At 50.0% G+C, this 13048-nt stretch overlaps 1 long non-coding RNA gene across 1 annotated transcript; it reads right to left on the minus strand.

The window, feature by feature from the left end:
- Positions 1-6821: 6821 nt before the first annotated feature.
- Positions 6822-12629, minus strand: LOC119034950 (uncharacterized). The gene is made up of 3 exons (XR_005079676.2): positions 12015-12629; positions 8257-8762; positions 6822-7405 (listed from the first exon to the last, which is right to left on the minus strand). It is a non-coding gene; the product is annotated as an uncharacterized LOC119034950 (long non-coding RNA).
- Between the last annotated feature and the right edge of the window lie 419 nt (positions 12630-13048).

Consider the following 13048-nt stretch of genomic DNA (forward strand, 5'->3'; position numbering starts at 1 on the left):
GGAAGGGGTGTTCTGGATAGAAAATCAGTGAGCGCAGAGACCAGATGTGAGGACCGGGGAGTTTGGAACGTCTTAGAAACGATGTGGCTGGAAGGGACGAGCAAGGAGGAGGATGACAGATGGCGAGACAGAGGGTTCTCTGGGGTCCGGGGCACAAAGAGCTGTGAAGGACATGGTGGGGACCTTTGGTTTTATTTTAAGTTTGATGGGAAGCTGCTTCATAAACTAAGTAGGGGAGTCAAGTGTTCTGATTTGTGATTTAGTCTATCACTGGCTTCTGTGTGGAAAATGGATTAGTCAGGAGCATAAATGGAAGTAGGGAGGTGGATGCAAAAACATGCCAAGCGCTGTTAACATGCGAGTCTCTCCTCCTTTTCTTATGGACGGTTGAGTGAATCCCTGCGTGCTGTGTGCTGGTGGCCCAGCTGCGACTCCTGGACACCCTGGGAACGAGTGACATCCACAGTGTCCCGTCCTCAGCAGCCCCACTCAGCTCTGCAGACTCGCTCCTGAGGCTCCTTCGATGGAGTCCTTCCACCTCACATTAGGCCTTCCTCCTTTCCCGCTGCCTCCTTTGCCTCACAGAACTGTCTTTTCCAAAGAGCCCTGCCTTCCGTGACTAGCAGAAGTCAGACAACTGCTAAATACCGATGTTTATTTTGAAGGCAGAGTCATGAGTGTTTACTGGCCTGAACCTTCTGGATGAATGTGGATGACAAAAGAAAGCGAAGAACTAGGACGGCTCCTGGGAATGCGGCCAGTCACTCGCCGGATTGGACACGGGGTACACAGCAAACACCGAGCCTGTAGTTAGTGCACAAGTGGACAGATCTGTGATCAAGACATGAGCAACTTAGCTGTCAATCACTTCTGTTTTTTCACTAAGAAGAAGGTTCTCAGCTGAGAGTGGGAATGGGGGGCCGTTCGGACACGTGCGGAGAGAGGAGAAGTGGGGGTCGGGTATGGGAGGGAGGAGGGGTGTGAACCGAGCTGTGAGATGCTCTGGCATCGCCACCAACACTGACAACTCCCTTTAGTGTTTGTGATAAGAAATTCCCAGTGAGACCGTCTTGCCACCACCAGCAGAATTATTAGATAACATTTTCCTGTGCCACATTGGACTGGGCAGGTATGGCCAGACAGTTAATAATAGAGTTGGATTTAACCAACACGGTGGTTTTACTGGGAGAGGGCAGCATGGGGACAGAAGAACAGAACACTGAGGATGTGTCAGAAGAGTCACCATAATAACAGGCCAGGAACTCTAAGCTGGGTGGCCAGGGGACAGGGAAGTAGAGCAGGAGGGACATTAAAGCGGGGAGGAGGTGTGAATGAGAGGCTTCAGTGCAGATGGGTTCCCCTGGGCGTCGAAGCACCAGAGGGAATGGCCTGTAGAGATAAGAGCTTGGGTCAGAGAAATGCTTTACTCCAAGATTCTGTAGCGAGTGTGGTTATTGGTCATTTCGAGTACAAGCAAATGGTCGTGGAAGCGGATGGCAGAGGTGGAGGCAGGACGTTCACGTTGGAGGTGAGGGAATCACAGCACGGCGTGGGGGCGGGGTGTCTGATGATCCTTTACCTGGATGGGAGAGTCGCTGGGAACGACGGTCAGTGTGTCGGTGGGGAGAGAGAGGCACGTGCTGAGCTCTGGCGCTGCCCAGAAGAATGGAGATGCCTCTAGCTAGAAGGGGGAGCATTTGGAACTTTCTGGTGGCGTGTGCTGCAGGGAGGGCAGGTAGGCTCACCTGCTCGGTGACGCCTGTTCGTTTTATGGAACAGAGACAGACAATGGTCTGGAAAGAGCCCGGGAGACCCCACCCTACTTCTGGGCCCTGGGGACCTCGTCCCAGGGGCTCCACCCCCTGAGTGGCTTGCAGAGGAGACTGTGTCTTCAGAGGTGGCTGGGCCTGGGTCAGAGCATCTCTAAGAACAAGATGCCACACAAAGCAAACCTAGTGCGACAGAAATGCAGCGCACAGAGAAAGACAGGATGCAGCTGTGAAAACACATGCAGACCCACACGTGGAACCCCCTTCAGACTTGAACGAACAAGAAACGTCTTGAGTTCAGAGGGCAGGGCCGGGACCCGTGGGAAGGAGTGATCTCTCCCTCTCGTGGACTCGTCCAGTTACAACTGGGTGTTGGAGCCCCAACGGTCCCTGGGTCCCCAGAAGGTCACAATTGGACAAGCCTGGTCAGGCCGTCTCTGTCTAACCAGCCCCACCCTGGACTCCTGTGCCCTGGGGAAAAGGTAGGAGACGGTCAGGCAGGGACATTGCAGTGTTTGCTTGTAGAAAATGTCCAGGGACCCAGAGGGGTGTGTCCTGTTAGTTTTAATTCCAGATGTTCTTTCCAAATCCAGGGATCTGTAACTTCAAGCTATTCTTGGAGTATAAGGCATAAAAACATGTTTTTAGGAAAAGAAATTCAAAGACCCCAAATATTGATACCAGCCCTTCCTGGTTGCACACACACACACACACGTACACATATCAGGACACACACATTTCTCCCCCTGCTGCATTTGGACCTGTCCTGCAAACCTCATCTCATCCCCTCTTTTGTGTTCTCTCAGGAGCCACCATGCTCATCACTTACAAGATGATGTAATTTATCTCTGTTCTTGTCCTCTTACTAGACTTGGAGATAGAAACTCTCTTTTCTGTTTGTCTTCCTGGAACTGAGTAAGTGGTAGGTACTTGGAAAATGCTTATGGATAAAAAGAAACAGTAAACGGATGCCCAGGGACATGTCATGTAGAAAGAGACATCCTTTGGCACCCGTGACTCCAGACGTGTCCTACGAGTGTGGTTTCCCTCGTTCTAAACAGGCCCAACTACGGCAGCCTCCTTTTCACCCTGAGGTCCAGGCTCCCTGGTGGGGTGATGGAAGTGCCTGCAGCGGGGCTCGTGACGGGGACATTTTCAACCCTGGGCTGGCCCTTTCCAAGTTGGGTGGGGGACATGGAGTGTCCACTGGTCTCAAGAACGGGCCCTGACGTAATGCAAGACACTAACAGACATGTGTTTATCCAGTAGTGTGTGGCCTCCATGCTATGTCTGCCTCAAAAGATCAAGGCTGAAAAATAAGTATATTTCAATGAATCCACCTAATTACACATTTCAAGTATATTCCTGAACAGGTTCTTTAAAAGCCAAACAAAATACCTAATTGTACGGATGGCGCTAGGAGTGCAGAAATGACGGCATTGCTCGCAGCCTGTTCCCGAGTAAATGCGGCTCACCAGCGCGTTTCTCTGTAATCGCTGTCACCGCACGCTGCACCTATGCAAACAAGAGCATTCTGGGAGCTGAAGGCAAACAAAGGCCACGCATGTGAAAGCAAAGAGTCCTACAGCAGGAGGCAGCAGTTAGGGGCTCCGGTCCCCTAGGTAACGACTCAATCGACTGTCAAACTTTTGTTCCAACTCCAATACCCCTCAAATCAGGGAGCTGACTAAGAAGCTGAGGATACAGTTTAAGTAATTCACAAAGGATTAAGGGAAAATAATTGTATTGGGACAAAAGAGGGAGTTTCATTTCAGTCTCTCTTCACTGCCGTGAGAAGCAGCAGGGGGCCAGCCTGGGCCTGGGCGTGGGCTCACGTCACGCTCCGAGGCCACATGCAGACGGCAACAGTCCCACAGCCACGAACCTGCTGGTGGAATTCAGACACACGGGCTGGTGCGAGTCTCGTGCCAACAGCACATTTGGGAGCTAACGTGGGAACAGAGTGCAGAACAGCTAAGATTCAACGCTGGCTCGGCTTTCACAGATGGAGGCCTTGGGAGCCCTGACAGACCACCTCGAAGCCTCGTCCTGCCTCAGCTGGGGGCCCGTGACCAACAGGCATGCCAGCGGGAGAGCAGGACCATCTGTTTCCGAGATTCAGCAGCAGTGTGAACACACAGGAGTGTTTCCCTGGAATTAGGAAAAGGGGGAAGAGAGACTCGGCTCCTCTTCTGACCGCTGGCCGTTGGCTGTGAAGAGTGGCTATCGACACGGTTGGGCTGAGGACGCAGAGACTCCTTCTTCCTTCGGAACATTGGGTCCTGACATCAGACAGAAGAAACTGCCTGGGGGACCACTGCTGATTCTTGCCAAAGTATTTATTGGTTCTCAGTGAAATGAGAATAACAGTAACAGGGCAAGGCTTTTAACTTAAAGCTAATGTACTCAGAGTGTCTCATTTTTAAATTAACCTGCTCACCACTTTTTAGTGTTAACGTGTACTTTCTCTTACGTGATTGTAATGATATAAACCAGGTGAGAGTCATATCTGTTTGGTTTGGTTTATGTCCTGATTGGTATCACATAAGGTGGGCAGCCCTGCCGAACCTCCACTTTCCCTGCAGACTTTTCTAGATTGGAGGCCATTCCCTGAGAGGCACAGATGCAGGAGCTCCCTGGGGCAGTCTTAACTGTTGCCTGTAAACCTCCTGGCTTAGAGCATCCAAACCAAACCCAGGAGCTGGAGGGAAGTCCTGTGGTACGACCTGCTCTGCTGTGCAAATGAGCATGTGCCCGGCCCGCTCTCGCACCTCCTCTCCACCCCCAGGGGGCATCTCATAAACCATTGCAGCCCAAAGGGCCCCTCAGAATGCACCGTGAGATATGCCACAACTCTGCCGTCAGCGTAGGGTCCCTGCACCCTTAATTAGAATGAAAGCCCCAAGGTCAGGGGCAGGTTTATCCCCTTATCCTTCCCAGAATGGGAGTCATCCCAAGACACAGCTCCGAGAACAGAACACAGCAGACACATGCTGTCCATTCCTCATGAACGCAGGGTGCTATGAGTGACTCACGAGTGTCATCCCTGAAAGCAGGCTCCCAAGGACTCGCTGTCTCTGAGAGTGTTTGTTTGGCCATCCTTTCTCTTTGGTCTGTTAGAACATCTTGCCCTACAACCAGCCCCATTTTCTCTTTCTTTTCATTTCCTTTTTTAACCTTCCTGACCCTCAGCACGTCGCTTGCCCAACTGCAGTCATTTGCAACAGAGAAATTTACAAAGAGACCACATTATGAAGTGAATTGAACAATGAAACCCTTGGAGACTTTCATTTGGGTTGAAATTTTCTCTAATATCTCACCCACGTCCAAACGACTGCTCACGAGGGACTGGAGGTAAATGTGTTTTCTGTAACCGTGACCACAGGGGCTGTCCCAGAACGCCCAGCCGGGGGGCTCCTCCGGCCCTCTGAGCTCATTCACACAGTCAATCATTCCTAATTTACCAAATATTCTAGAACAATGACCACCTATTTTTTCTCAACACGTGTTCATAGTAAAGCGGTCGCTGCTTTGTGCACGCACACAGGGCTGGCTTTCCTTTCTTTTCTGTGAGGTCTTTGTTTACCTTCCCTGTTTAAGTTTTCCCACAGTGCATTTTATTTGGAATTCTATTGTGAAATTCCTAATGCTGTTTATTTTCATTGTTTTCACGCCATCCTCCCTGATATAATGGGAGCTTCTTAAAGCGGGTAACTTCGTCTTTCCCACTGCCGAGGCCTGGGACAGGTGCACAGAACAGGTGTCCATGACGACCACGGACTCCTTACAGAGCACGTTCAAAGTCCCAGCCTCTGCTCCACCAATTTGCACGTATTAAAGTCACTCAGTCCTGGCAATCAGCCCGTCTCCATCCACTACCATCATCCCCCTACACAGATAGGAAAATTAGGCTCAAGGAGTTCACGTGATTTGCCCAAGTTCATACAGATGGCAGGTGACGGAGCTGGGATTCAAGCCCAGCAGACTGCTGCTAATTTCACACAATAAACGTGATGCTGTCTGGCCCCGTCATTTACAGGGGAACTTGAAGAACTGACAACACTCATTGGCTTCACAAGAATGTTCAGATGATGTAAGATGAGAATAATTATGTCCAGTATGTAATACACCCAAGGAGCAGAAATTTGGTAATGACCTTCAGATTCTGAAATCCTATTTTATGCATAATTTCCATAGTTTATAAACCTGCTTACTCTATAATGCCTCCTATTATATTCATTGCATAATTCTTCAGGCACGTGTCATGGTTAACTCCTCTGCTGAATCGTACATATTTCTTATCTCCTGTTGTAATTCTCCTTCCAAGTCAGTCTGCTAAGTTTAACTTGTGAATACATTGACTTGAATAGTTCAGGTTTTAGTCAGAGAAAAAAATTGCAGTTAGATTGAAAGTTCATGATTTTGGAAATAAGAAATAAATCTCAAGGTGTAGCCTTGATTGAAAACTTCCCAATGAATAAATGGACAAATTAAAAAATGTGCTTTCAACCTTTATTATTCACTGAGTATTGACTAAATAGATGCTGAACTGTGAGCTGTTCAGAGATTAATTTGCCAGTTCAGTGTGCAAACCCATTGGAGGCCTCCTGAGGCTGGACTCGGTCCTCAGCTAATTTCATTACAGCTTGAAGAGACCAGATGAAAAGGAAGATGAATGATATTCGAAATTAGTGTTTCCCCCTACAGGACTATTCTACAAATCAGATATTATCCATTTTTTATCCCATTCCCCAATCAAATAATTTCAGAGACTCTAAACTGGCTGCGTTGGAAATGGAAGTCCCCAGTGACCGAGGACTCACAGCTGTGGTTTACTTGTTCCTTCCTCCACTTGGAAGCAGATTCATTAACTTGGGCTCTGGTCCCAGCCTTGGCTCCTGGGCAAGGCGAGGCGAGGGGCGGGGGAGGCAGCTTGGCAGCTCCCCGCAGGCCTCGGGGGTTAGACCCAAATACATCAGCACTTCTTTTTCAAAGACACAATAGGAACTTGTGAAGATTCCTTTTTTATTGGTCATTTCATTTGCTTCTCTTTAAAGACATTCTTTGGGAATGTGGTCCTCCTCCTAGCATCTGAGCTGTCTCCCAGGCTGTTACAAAGACTCCATTCAGGGCTGCGCTGGGCAAGTGGGGAGACACCAGAAGCGCAGGGCTGGAGGGTTACAGCCTGTTCCCGAGGCAGAGCCTGCCTCTCAGAGCCGCAGAGGGCGGGGGGTGCACCTCGGGAGGGGAGGCCGGCAGGGGCGCAGCGGAACAAGGGCCCAGTGAGGCCAGACCCCACTCTGCAGGGGAGGAAAATCCCCCAGCCCTGTCCTCTTCCTCCCTTCCTCTCCAGAATCTTCCTGCCACCGTTACTGAAGAGGCCACATCTTTGAATGTCATGGAAATTCTGTAAAACACAGAAATGTGACCTCAACGAGGAATGGGAAGCATGAGGTCATCCCATCAAATGTACTGATTTCATGGTCGAAGTAACCCAGGAGGCAAATAGGCCCTGCACCCGACAGAAGCTGGGTTTTATTTCCATGTGACATATTCTTGAGACCCAACGTATCATATTATTCAATGGCGGTCACGTTCCATCAGCACAGTGTGGACTGCGCCTATACCCTTCCCTCCTGAAACAAACAGAAAAATAATATCATTAGAAAGGCCAAGGAAACTGTCATGAACAAAAAAATTGGGAAATTAAAAAAATAATTTATTTTATTTACATTATCAGTAAATGAGCCCAGAAGTCCTCAGTGTCCCAAAAGCCTTGTTATTTAAATTGTCACCAAAAGAATCTAGCAGCACCTGCCCCCCACTATCTAATACAGAGATTGGGGCCTTCAGCACCTCGATACCCCAGTGTTTGGGCTGCACCTCACATACTGTCACCAGGCCATACGACAGCTCCATGGCATGGTGACAGGAACCCCGCCAGTGATGGAGAAATACCCCCATCATTCCCACGGGATAAAAGCAAATTGTTCAAACCCTTTTTTCTAACAGCAATATGCAACAAAAGGCTATTTCTTTTCAAAGTCCAATTTAATTATGGTCTTTGAAAAGCTGCGGACATTCTGGAATTTCACTTAAACCCCGCAACCATGGCAGAGGCTTATGAACACTATTCACAAGGCCTGGAGAACTGGCCCTGGACCCCCCAATCTCCATCTGTTCCTTTAGAAGCAAGTTCTGGATTCGCAAGGCAGCGGCTTTCTCCCCCTCCGGTCGCGTGGCCCAGCCTTGAGCCTGCAGTTTGGTAAGATCCTGTCCTGGACTGTTTGTTCAGGGCACGCAGTCCCCACAGCTTGTTTGAAGACTGTCTCCTGGACGCTGCTGGCATCACGCACCCCTGTCGTCCCTCCTGGAGATGACGAGGCATCTGTTCCAGCCAGCTCGCTCGTCCGATGCTGCAACTCCCCACTGAGTGGGATCAGCTTGCCTGGCCCCACAAGAGCTCGTGCCCCCTCTGTTCGCTCACCTTCGGGATGTGTCACAGCGTGGTACGCAGTGCGTGGGTGGCCAGGAAGCATCCCTTCTCCTCCCCTCAGTTTCTCATCTTTAAAATGGATACAACAGCACCCGCCACCGTGCCATGGGGGTGTTTGGAGGCTGGATGAGACCATGCTCATCACGCATTTAGGACAGAGGAGCTGTTGTTGGGAAACCTGTGATAAGTGAATAAAAAGCTCAGAAGGGCAACAGGATGTGGAGAAGTGATGCGTTAGCTAAGAGAGGGACTTCAAGAAAAACACGCAGTCACAGAAAGGTGTGTCCCCGCCTCGTGGCTCCAGCGTGTGGAAAACCGTGTGGGGTGGTCGTCCTCCCTTATTGCTGCTGCTCCGAGACGGTGCCTTCAATCCACGTGGAGCAACGCGGAGTATGAATCCACGACGGAGCGCTGACGGCTGGGTCCCTGTGGTGCGCACTCCCTGGGCGGCCGCTCTGCGTGCACCTTCGCGGGCGTGACAACGCAGGCAGCCCCGGCTGGAAGGGAGTGGACAGGGCTCAGTACTGCCCAACAGACGCTGCAGGGCCCAGCCTCTGCCCTGTCAACACCATTCCAGGGGGACGCCTGTAGCAGGGACTGGTGGCGGGCACAAGACAGACAGCTCTGAGCTAGCCGGAGACTGACAAGCAGTGAGTGAGATGGGAAGATTCCGTGTATTTAGGGGAAGGGTGAATATATAACTAAATGCATAGCCATGGTCAAGGGGGTGAGCGTCCAAACTGGGCAAAAGCTTGAGGAAGAGGAGACACTGGCATTTTCCGTTGACACCGAACGGACTCCGGGAGTGCAATCGTTGGCACTGAGAGTGCTGTGGGAAGGGCAGGGTGTGGGGCCTCCTGATCTGGGAATCACGGGGGCTGTTTGGGCTGGTCTTTGAGTGCCTGTACGGGCTGGAACTCCTGAACCTTCTCTGCAGGATTTGCAGATGTTCTGGAGGGTCCTGCACTCAGCAGCTTTGCTAGGCAGGAGACCCCAGATGTTTGCACAGATGGCCTGCAATCTAGTCCTCACTCAGGTCTGTCCTCTTGACCCAGGTGTGGGGGGCACATGAAGGTTTCAGGGAGTCTCAGTCCCTTTCCAGGGCTCAGTGAGCCAGAGACAGCCTCTGGCATCACAGGCCAGAGGACAGGACCTCAGCCTCTCTCTCCTACAGACAGCAGTGGAGGGCTGGGTGCACATTCCCAGCAGGCTCCTAGACTGACACTGGCTCCGTGGCAGGAAATACATCTATTCATTAGTTGCCTGGCTAGGTGACATTTAACCAAGAGTTCGGGGGTAATAACTTAGCTAAGAATTTCTGATGGTCCAAGTGGAGCACTTCCGTGAGGAAGCAAAGCCTGTCTGCTTTTAGGAAAATCCACGGCCTCTGCATGTTCACATCTGACCGTACCGCTTATTGTTGCAGGCAAGACTTTAAACTTTCTGAAATTCAGTTGCATAATCTGGCAATAAAGTGAGGACTAAGATATATTTATATCTATCCTAATATACTACTTTTTCAGATTCACCATTTATAGGAGAAACTGTGGCTACACTGACTGGTAGCAACCCTTTTTTATGAGCAAACAGCTGTGAGGGCGCAAGGGAGGGAGGACCCGACCTCAGGGAGAATCAGAAATGTCTGAACTAAGGTAGAGTCCTGAGCTGCACAGGAAAGGATGACTAGGAGTTTGCTCACTGAAAGGCAGTTACCTGTGTGCCAAAGGCTGGGGTCAGCCAGGCCAGCTTTTTGGTTGCTGGCTTCCACCTGTAGGTGGAGGCAATGATTGAGCCTCCTCATGCAGCATTGTCCTGGCACCCAGTCAGTCACTCATCGTCTCGTCTTGTTTGGCTCTAGGCTTTGGCTCTCACATCTGTCTTTGTGCTACTTGATTGACCGGGAAACATTCAACAGTCAGGAGGAGGAAGACCTTTGTACCCACCCACACCACCACCACCAAAATGCAAGGAGGTCAACATTAATCTGGGGGAAGAGTTGGAAGTTCGATCACACTTTCCTGTCCAGCGATGGCTGTAAAATAAGAGTGTCATCATAACTGAGAATTATGCCCTTCACTGTGCAATAAAGGGGTCTTTCTCGGGAATATTAAGGGAAAATTTCCCAACCACAAAATACATGCGTAAAAGAAAGGGAGGTCATTGTCAGACTCTATGGTTCAACAGCAGTGATTGTTCTTTTTCCTTTTCTGTTAATCGACTAATTTTCCTTGACAGGAGTCTGACTTGGGTGACACACTGAAGAAATGGGAATTTTCTCCTAGGAAAAGTTTCGGCTCTTTGTAAAAATAAAGAAATCTGGGAGGCTATTTCTTTTCCAAGTCCAATTTAATTATAAGGCCACATGCCCATGACGCTGGGGTGACCGCCTCGGAGAACAAAGATCCTGTGTCAGAGCCAGCACCTCTCGATGGGCATCGTGCTGTGTGTGGCTGTCCTCTCATGTACTGTTGAAAAAAGCTCACCTTCCCGGTGTCAGTAAGACTGAATGACTGATCACAGATGGCCCAGGGCCTGTGAATTTTTTTAGTGATGAGGCTTTTTCTTTCTGATTTTGCTATCTGTGTATTGGTCCTATGGCAAGTGTGTCCTTCCTCACTGGTTTGTTACAAGGGCCTCCCCCCCGACTGCTTGTCTCAGTATGTCTGAGTGCGGCTGCCGGCCACGTGGAGAGAGCTGAGTGGCTGCTGGTGCCAGGGGTCCGGGAGGCTGATGCCACCCCCACACCTCTGATCAGGAAGCTTCAGCACCTGGAACAGCTCCCCCTCACCTGTGGGTTGCACCTCTCTCCTGTCCTGTGCCTCTACCATTGTTACTTCCCCCGAGTGGTCTCTGATCACGGCCCTTCAGTCTCCCACTTCGCTCAGCTCATGCTGTTGAGATGTGAAGTTCCGCTCAGGGCACACTCTAGTCCCCAGCTTTTCTTCCATTTGCAGGTACCGCACCGTAAGGCGCTCCCTGACTCGCACCAACCCCTGGGCCACACTTGCCAATCCACGGCCAGGTTCTGACTCCAAAAACTCCTGAAAAGGAAGCCTGGGACCCAGGACATCAACACACTGTGATAACAGTGACTGGAAAGGGAAGAGAAGGGTGACAGCCAATAACGTCCTGAGTGAGCTCTTTCCTGTACCTCACAATGTCTCTCTAATTCCACTGGAGCCGGCGCCTGCTCTGGAGCGCACGCTGTGTCCTAGGGACTCTCCTAGACCCTGCTGCATGAAGATTTTCACCGCTATTGTCATTGTCCTCATTCTCATCACCGACCACTGTCTGCTGTTCAGACTCTCACTGAGCACATTGCACAGATTTGTGTTTAATTTTAACCATGGCTTTGCAGAGAGGGCGTGTTCATGCCCAGTGTACAGCGGAAGATGCAGGGGCTCAGACCGGTTTTGTGAGCAGCCCAGCTGGCTATGCACACGGCCAGGGATGGGTCTGAGGGACGAGGGCTCAGCCCCCAGCCCACCGGATATCTCCAGGACCTTGTTCCACTCATTACGTATCCTCTTTCATCCTCAGTCTTTATCTTTTCTCTCTGCCCAAAGATAGGCTTAATGTTGGCAGGAAAAAGATGTTTTTGGGGATCCTGCTACTCCCCTTTTCTTTTTTCTTTCAAGGCCAAACTTCTTTGAAAGGTTAGGGGAGAACTCCTGCATCCACTTTCTAACCACCTGCTTGCTCCCTCCTTAGCACTTCACCAAAACAACTGTGGGGAAATCACTACTGACCTGTAATTACCGTGTCCTCAGGGAGTTTCTGTGGCTTCATTCTCTGCCACTTCTGTGAACACATGCCTTTCTGACTCCTCAGCTACCTCGGCCTCCACGTCGGGTACCAAGTCCTTTCAAGTTCACGTCCATGATTTCTCTTGCATTTAGCTCTGCATGTCCTTCCCACAGCCCCAGTGATGGCATTGCTGGCTCTCCTCGTCTTTCCCCAGTATCAGTAGCAGTTTTGCACTCGTCTCTGTACAGTTCCAACCATTTCTTCTGGAAACCCCAGCACTAATATTACTTTTCTGCTCATAACTTTATAACCCCCTTTTCCTCTTCCTGGGGCTCCCAGTACTCTCAGTACAAAACTGGAATGGAGGGCATCCTTCCTTCCCCCTGACCTTGACCTGGGAACTAAAGCAGGAGGCAGCCCCCCAGCAGAGCCCAGTTGGCTGTCATTGTGCAAAATCTTGTCCCAAATCTTCCTCAGTGGGTTGGTTGTGAGGTTCTAGACTCATGGAGAATAGGAGCTGATGTTTGAAGTCTAGAAAATCGTGAGATACATAGATGGGGTGAGTGACTCAGTCATCCCACAACCTCTGTTGTTACATCATAGAATCAGGAATCCTTGAAACCTAAAAGGGCAAATTAGGTCAAATTAAACACTGCTTTTGCAAACTTTATAGACTAAGGATTACAAATATTAAATTTATTAAAGGGCCAAGAAAAATTTGCATAAATGCATATCATACACGTCTAACGTGGAAGGTAAAGTTGAACACCTAAAGTCTGCGCTGCCCAGGCAGCCTGGCCATGACCCATTGTTCTGCAAGTTTGCTCTGAGTCTTTGCAGAACTGAGAGCTGGGTGCAGTGGGTTACCACCTAGGAAGTACACATCATCTCCAAATGCTTAATCTTGACCATGGAGGCTCATTCCTTGACCTAGGCTAGATTATCTGAACTTGAATTCAGAACCTCATCTGCTTTTTCCCCTATATCCCCCACAAATTCTACTATTAAAGCTATTCAAACATTTCGGAATAAATAA

This window comes from Artibeus jamaicensis, unplaced genomic scaffold (assembly GCF_021234435.1).
Source record: "Artibeus jamaicensis isolate MK-2021 breed Jamaican fruit bat unplaced genomic scaffold, CSHL_Jam_final contig_497, whole genome shotgun sequence".
Taxonomy (NCBI): Eukaryota; Metazoa; Chordata; class Mammalia; order Chiroptera; family Phyllostomidae; genus Artibeus; species Artibeus jamaicensis.